This window comes from Dermacentor andersoni, chromosome 9 (assembly GCF_023375885.2).
Source record: "Dermacentor andersoni chromosome 9, qqDerAnde1_hic_scaffold, whole genome shotgun sequence".
Classification (NCBI taxonomy): Eukaryota; Metazoa; Arthropoda; class Arachnida; order Ixodida; family Ixodidae; genus Dermacentor; species Dermacentor andersoni.
The window spans coordinates 36,036,428-36,043,752 of NC_092822.1; positions in this window are offsets into that span (position 1 = coordinate 36,036,428).

Below are 7,325 nucleotides of genomic sequence, written 5' to 3' on the forward strand. Positions count from 1 at the left end.
AGACCAATCGATGCAAAGGCAATACACGCGAGTTCGATCGGGGAGATTGGTCGCTCGATATATCGAATGCCGGAACTGCATCGTTACGCACCTCTGAAAGAGACAGACTCCTTAATGAGGTAGAGATTTCTTCTTTTTCTTTTCTCCCTTAGCGCATGTGGTCGGTATATACGTGCTGCTTCTGAACGTCAACGATATACACGCGTTATTGCACTACACCCGATATTGAATAAAGGTGCTTGTTGGAGTCAGGCCGTGCGTCCTGTCCTTCCTAATCAGTTCGTACGTGCTTTCTCCTCGCTGAAGAGCCTTCCTGCTGTTGTATCTCGCAACATGGTTGTAGCTTAACCGTTGTCTAATGTATTTTGTCTGGTTATGCTGCTTAACGATTAGTTTTAGCGTTACACTGTGGGTAACGCTACCCATACGCCCTTCCCCACTGCAGTGCAGGGTAGCAAACTGGACGTGCGTCTGGTTAACCTCACTGCCTTTCCTGTCTTCTATTTCTCTCTCTCTCTCTCTCTGTAGGTAACGGACGAAAGAGTGTAACAGTTAGGAAATAAAGAGAGAGAGAAAGAAGACAAGAAGAGGAAAGACAGGGAGGTCAACCACACGAGCGTCCGGTTTGCTACCCTACACTGGGGAACAGAAAGAGAAGAAGAGCGTGCAGGCGCTCTGTGCACGTGGGAGGGGGCACAGGAGCACTATGTATATAAGCGGTCTCAGGCCGGTGCTCTTCAAGTACTGCACTATATTGCGCGAATCACTTTTTGCGCCAGTGAAAGACGTGGCCACGGTCCGAGACTCGCGGAACGCTTCCGAGTCCAGTCGTTTAAGGTTTAAGGCGGTGGGAGAGGCGCTGGACGTCCCAGCAAGCACAGATACACAATGGTTTTCTCGCACCTACAGGAAAACGACACAGAAAACTAGAGATATAGGTTTGAAATTTTCTGGTTCGATACAGTGTAGGAACATGCTATCGACTATAGAATTCAATTATTAAAGGTTCCCTGCCCGAGGGGGTCATGCGACGTTGTCGATAGCGTTAAGACCGCGTTCTAGTTAATCGTTTGTTATCTCTGTGCTGGTTGTCGTGTACGGACAGCGCTGCGGCTATCGAAGGCCATGCGCTTGCATGTTGTTAGTAACACCTGCGGAGTCCGCGGGCGTATGCCTCGTTATCGTTTGGGATCGACAGCTACACTCAGCTTGCGTTGCGTAATAGCGAAAAGATAAAAAAAAAAAGTTTATCGGCGTTGCAGCCGTGTCAACGCAGGCCACGCCCTTCGAGTAGTAGTTTGCGTTCCACGAACGCGCTAACTGCTGTTAACCTGTACCTCATTTACTACGGTCTGTGTGCCCAACTAGCCGCAGTCACACGAAAAAAAAAAAAGGCTAGCCGCATATACAGTGTGTCGCGGCTAATATGGACGTAGTATATTAATAAAAAGAGCACCATTTTAGGGAAACAAAACCGATCGGTATCGTGCAATGTGCAGTTGAGAAGTCACCAGCGATTTCTTGTTAATGAACTTCAATTACTTCATAACAATTAATTATCCAATTCGTTGATCACTGCTGTAGCTCACAGGACATCAATAAAATGGTTGGAAATAGCTGCGAGAAACATCGAACCGGAATATGTTCAGCGGGATACAACGAGCGTATATAATTTTTTCACCTGACGAAGACAACAACAGCACGCCCGCGTAATAACATGAGAAATGCCACGTGATTGCGCACCCAACCGCACGAAAGAAACAACGCCCTCAAACAGATTGACTGGGAAAGCTTATGAAAAGAAAATAACGATAGGTAAAAGCCAATTACCGCTTACTATGTTGCGCCCCTCCAAACAAAGCGCGTCAACTTGGTGTTAGTATTCAAAATACGTATCGAGCGCCGAAAGCTCTTGGTGCGTCACATATGTAGAAGATTGTGCGCGCAGTCATCGTCTGAGCCGCAGCACACCTACGTCGATGTCTTTTGTACCGAGTGATCCTGTTTGATGGGCGCTGATAATACGTATATATACTTACACGCATAGTTATGCCTATATATGCGCGTATACTTATAACTACACTGACGCTTATACCTGTACCTATGCGTACGTGTTCAACATAGCCTGTCGCGGTAGCGCTCTATTCTCTCTTCTGTCCCCTCTGCTGTCTTTGAGCTGTTATTCAAACTGTAAAGCTCATAGTAGATATGGCGTTGCGTTCTGCCGAGAATTGAGGTCACGGGCACGGTCCCTCGTTCGCGGGCTCGGTCCCTCGTTCGCGGGCACGGTCCCTCGTTCGCGGGCACGGTCCCTCGTTCGCGGGCACGGTCCCTCGTTCGCGGGCACGGTCCCTCGTTCGCGGGCTCGGTCCCTCGTTCGCGGGCACGGTCCCTCGTTCGCGGGCACGGTCCCTCGTTCGCGGGCACGGTCCCTCGTTCGCGGGCACGGTCCCTCGTTCGCGGGCACGGTCCCTCGTTCGCGGGCACGGTCCCTCGTTCGCGGGCACGGTCCCTCGTTCGCGGGCTCGGTCCCTCGTTCGCGGGCACGGTCCCTCGTTCGCGGGCTCGGTCCCTCGTTCGCGGGCTCGGTCCCTCGTTCGCGGGCACGGTCCCTCGTTCGCGGGCACGGTCCCTCGTTCGCGGGCACGGTCCCTCGTTCGCGGGCACGGTCCCTCGTTCGCGGGCACGGTCCCTCGTTCGCGGGCTCGGTCCCTCGTTCGCGGGCTCGGTCCCTCGTTCGCGGGCTCGGTCCCTCGTTCGCGGGCTCGGTTTCTCGGTCGCGGGCACGGTTTCTCGATCGCGGGCACGGTTTCTCTGTCGCGGGCACGATCTCTTGATTGCGGGTACGATCCCATTTGTGGGACTCCAGCCGATGCGAAACACGCTACTGTAATTCAGGTTTGGGTGCATGCTATGGAGAGCCACAGCTGGCCAAAAGTAATCCGGAGCCCCCCACCCATACCCCTATGGCGGTGTCCTCATGGCCATATGTCGAGGTTTCGAACGTGTATAAAACCCCAAGATGTAATGGTTAAAAATAATTAAGTTCAGTGTGGAGATTTTAACTGCCATGTTGCGCAGATTGGTGTCGTTCTCGAAACCTGCGAGCCGAGTCGTTTGTTGTTGCACGCAACTTAAAGGGACACTAAAGGTTACTATGAAGTCAAGTTAAAGGGATAAAGCAATGCTCTAGAACGTCTAAGGCGTGAGTATAATCGCGAACAGAGCTTTAGTAACCGAGAAATTGAGGTAAATGCATGACACGATTTGAGACCCCGCAGCGAAATTCTGGTACTATAGCCCGGTGACGAAGGCACTCTTCATCATAATTTATGTCACTAGTACTCAACTACTCGTATTAAAAAGATCATTTCATTAGGATATAAGACGTAAGAAAATGCTACTTGTCTACTTCTATTAGATTCTAAGAAAAAATATTCGAAGTGGTTAAGTGCCGTACCTCTGCCCCAGCGCGTTGGCAAAGAGCCGAAAAATCGCATAGTGTGCTCGCTGCACTTTCGTCCAGAGGATTACGAGTTCAACCATATAACGTTGGCCTGCCAGAAAAGAAATGCGGCACCAATAATACCAAACCCGAGTGCGGAGCAATGGGAAGGAATGCTCTCCAGCGACCGTCAGGACGTCCAACTAGACCTGATACGACGGGCCCAGCTGGCAGCGGCATCCAGCGGAGCCCTGGACTAGCGGCAGACGGCCATTGCTAAGAAGATGGAAGACACCATCTGACTCCGCGAAATTCATTAAATTTTCTAGAGCTCAATAAACGTTTTTCCTCCTCCTCCTCAACGCCGACTTACTGAAGTCGTCTGGAGTGCCTTTCAAAGCAATGCTTTCCCGTAGCGCTGTTCCGTCGGTCTTGCCTGCATTCTCCGAAGCGCAAGAACTGCAGGTCGAAGCGCGGCATTTGCTTTTCACTAAGTAACAGCTACAAATGTGTGAATATGTACTGCCATAACATACAGTTGTTGTCGTAGTAGTACGCAACGACGCCGGCAGCGCGAGCCCCCAGCAGCAGGTCCCGTTCATCAGTGCTTAAGTCGCTGACGTCGAGCCCAGCATCGCTAGCCAATGTGTCGTTGTCAGGGTCGTCCATTGCAACGAGCATCAAAGTTGGCGTCATAAAATAAAGAACCAGCTTATCGTCGCGCGCTTTCCCTTCCGCTAGCCACCATAGTTCCGCTTTCGCGCTGCTGTCTTGGCTCTTTTTCTGGCCGCGCGTTTGCGTTTTGCGCAGAAAAGCTGTAGCGTCCTCTGCGGGCGCCGTTTTACTCACCGACGGCGTAACGTCACTATGAGACCATGACGTCACCACTCCTCGATCGGAGGGCGGGCGATGTGAACTGCTCTAGAGGTACGCGGACGCTTCAGAACGTATTTTCTCTTAAAATAAATCTCTTCTTCGCATGGAACAAGCGTTTAGAGGTTTCTGGGATGGTATTTCAACAGTCCACTTTGACTTAGTATTAACATTTAGGGTTCTTTTAAGAATACATGTCTTCGCATATGGCGCGAGCGAAACCTCGGTAGTCTGCGTTGGCTGTACACATGTCTTTAACGTGAGGCTGCGCCTGCAAGGCATTCGAGCTTGACGTTGCTTTGAAGAAGGGGTATACAGGACCTAGTATTTTCCTTCTAGATCTATAGTCGTTCCTGCGAATCAGAGCCCGTTCTATTGGATAACAGGTTGTCTCTGCAAACCGGACATTCCAGCAAAATGTGCTCCTCGAAGACATTGGTCAGTAGTGTAATTGACAAGCTCTCCGTCCTGTTTACATCAACACCATTACCGTTGTCTCATCTGTACATACCATGGACATATATTTTCCTGCTTCTCCTTTTTTTTTTTTCATTTCCACGTACCCTCCTCCCCCTAAGGCCTTTCTGTTTCCGATCCCCTTCTCTAGGGATTCAGGCACAGCTTGTGTTTTCCTTGACTTCATTGTATGTTGGCTTTATATAGCTCTCTACGCAGAGTAGCACGGAAGCGCCCGTATTCATTCATTCATTCATTCATTCATTCATTATTTGCAACATATTTTAACGCCGGCAAACCTCTGTGCACTTCAGTGAAGAGCTTTCGCTCTCTATCCCTCTCACCGATTCCAGGCATTGTTAGCGCGCTGGCGACCGTACGTATACATTACACGTACCGCGTCGCATGCAGCGATAATTGTCAGTTGCGCGTGATGTACAGCACTCCATTGTTGCGCGTACTTGCAACACGCAATCTATAGGGTCGTCTCACTCGCCTGGCCATGCAGTTGACGGCCGTCGACAGTGTAAGCCTGCGGCGCAGCAGATACGTGCCGAGCACGCACGTATATATATATATATATATATATATATATATATATATATATATATATATATATATATATATATATATATATATATAATCATAAGAAGTTAACAAAGGCACCAAGGACAACACAGGGGAAATTACTTGTACTTACTAGTTGAAATAAAGAGATAAGAAATAATGGAATTGAAAGTGTATGAAAGAACTAGCGTTCGGTGTGTCTTTTTCATGTTCCTGTCCGTGTCCTTTTTCACGCGCTAGTGCAATGTCCCCTAATACGAATAACCACCAACTAGCTCAGCTTTCTGCCTTAAATGAGAAAAAAAAAAATGCAGCTTGCCGCAGGTGGGGTACGATCCCACATCCTTCTCATTACGCGTGCGAAGGATGTGGATTATGATATGATTAATAAAAATTGGGCCCCTCGGTTAACATCCTTTCTTCTCGTTTATTATATATATAACCGAGGGGCCCGATTTTTATTGGCCATATCATAAGAAGCCGACAAACGCTGACACCAAGGAAAGCACAGGGGAAATTACTTGTGCTTAATAAATGAAATAAAGAAATGATGAATTAATGGAAATGAAAGTGGATGAAAAAAAACAACTTGACGCAGGTGGGGAACGATCCGTAATGCGAAAGTTGTGGGATCCTTCCCCACCTGCGGCAAGTTCTTTTTTCATCCACTTTCATTTCCATTAATTTATCATTTCTTTATTTCATTTATTAAGCACAAGTAATTTCCCCTGTGCTTTCCTTGGTGTCAGTGTTTGTCGGCTTCTTATGATATATATATACTCGAAGCTTACCGATTTTCGCCAACTCCTTGTGTATATATACAGTATGAGGCCCCCAAACCAAAATGGTCTCATTTCTATTCCGCTGGCACAACTCGCCGTTTTCCCTAACACGAACCAAAATTTATTCGCATTTATTCCGGGATTGTTTAATTGGAGCATTTCTGCGTTTGACAGGCACTTGAATAAAGATAAAAGCCTCTGTCCTTTATCATACATTTCTCCATTCAATACAATCTGCGTCCAGATGCTAGAAACAAGAGGGTGGGTGCCGTAACCAACATTACATGATTTTAGATAAATATATTTTTCTTTTGCTATCTCTTAAGAGGCAGCTTTAGCTCGGGGCTGACGCCGAAGCCGCCTACTCGAATACATGTAAAACGGAAAAAAAAAACTACTTTGATGGGGCAATCTCTGAACCTACGTGAATGAGATATGTTGCATTCCAGAGAAAAAGTTATGTTCTATATATCAACACTAGGAAGCAGAACATTGACTTAGAGCCTCGAATTGAAAAAAAAGGAAACTGTTGAAAATTTTTAACCTAAAAAAAAAGGAAAAGAAACACAGGAGCATGAAGTTTACAAATCCGTAACTCTAAACCGCAAAACAGATAGTGCGATTCTGTAACATATGCTTCTTTTAGAGCACCTCAAGCGGACAAACGTGATAGATAAATTTTCAATTGACATGAAATTGTTGCAAATAATGTTTACGAGGGTTTTGCAGAAGTCCTATACATACTCCCAATTTAGTGGTATATTTCAGAGCGCTGTATCACACATCGATTCTGTCCGCTTTACACATATTATTACGTGCACTATACAGAAATGTGTTGCCGTTTTTTTACTGCTTGGTTACAGAATTGTAAACTTAATTGATCCTTGACCTTCTTTTTTATTGTTGTGATATACAAGCATTGTTGTCCAAAAGCTCGTGGCATAAATTGAAGATTCGCCTGGTATAGCTGCAAGGCTAACCTCTCTTTTTTTCTACTGCAAGAAACCGGAAAAATATTGGTGTAGTTGTTACCGATAAAAAAGGTTTCTAATTTCCCCTGTATTTCGATAGCAGCTGTCGAGCTCAAGCTTTCCTTCTTACGCCGTGTGCCGTTAGAAACGAATCCCACATGAAGCTGTGGCACGCTAGGGCTTCTGTCTCCTCTCGCTCGACTGTTTCTGAAGATTCTCAGACCCACCAGC